The sequence below is a fragment of the Penaeus monodon genome, chromosome 34 (genome assembly GCF_015228065.2).
Source record: "Penaeus monodon isolate SGIC_2016 chromosome 34, NSTDA_Pmon_1, whole genome shotgun sequence".
NCBI lineage: Eukaryota > Metazoa > Arthropoda > Malacostraca > Decapoda > Penaeidae > Penaeus > Penaeus monodon.
In genome coordinates this window covers 9545932-9546158 of record NC_051419.1, presented here as the reverse complement: position 1 = coordinate 9546158, position 227 = coordinate 9545932, and the positions used below count along the sequence as shown (strand labels likewise).

The window sequence follows — 227 nt, the reverse complement described above, 5'->3', positions numbered from 1 at the left end:
GTGATTATAGAAACATCTCTTAAATACCAGTTTATTTATCATAAGAAAAAAATTTAGGAAAACAGACGCAATGTAACAAGTTATCATTAATTTGCTAAATCTTAATCTAATTTCTTCTTTTGTGCAAAAAAAGATTTTTTTTTTTTGCAAATTAGATAATGATAGAATAATGATAAATTAAATAAGAAAGAAAGGAATTTGAGAGAGAGGGAGGGATGGAGAAACAA

At 24.7% G+C, this 227-nt stretch overlaps 1 protein-coding gene across 1 annotated transcript in view; it reads right to left on the bottom strand.

The window, feature by feature from the left end:
* Positions 1-227, bottom strand: part of LOC119594912 (protein O-linked-mannose beta-1,2-N-acetylglucosaminyltransferase 1-like) — a 19154-nt gene that overhangs the window by 11531 nt on the left and 7396 nt on the right. The gene's annotated exons all lie outside the window — the stretch shown is intronic.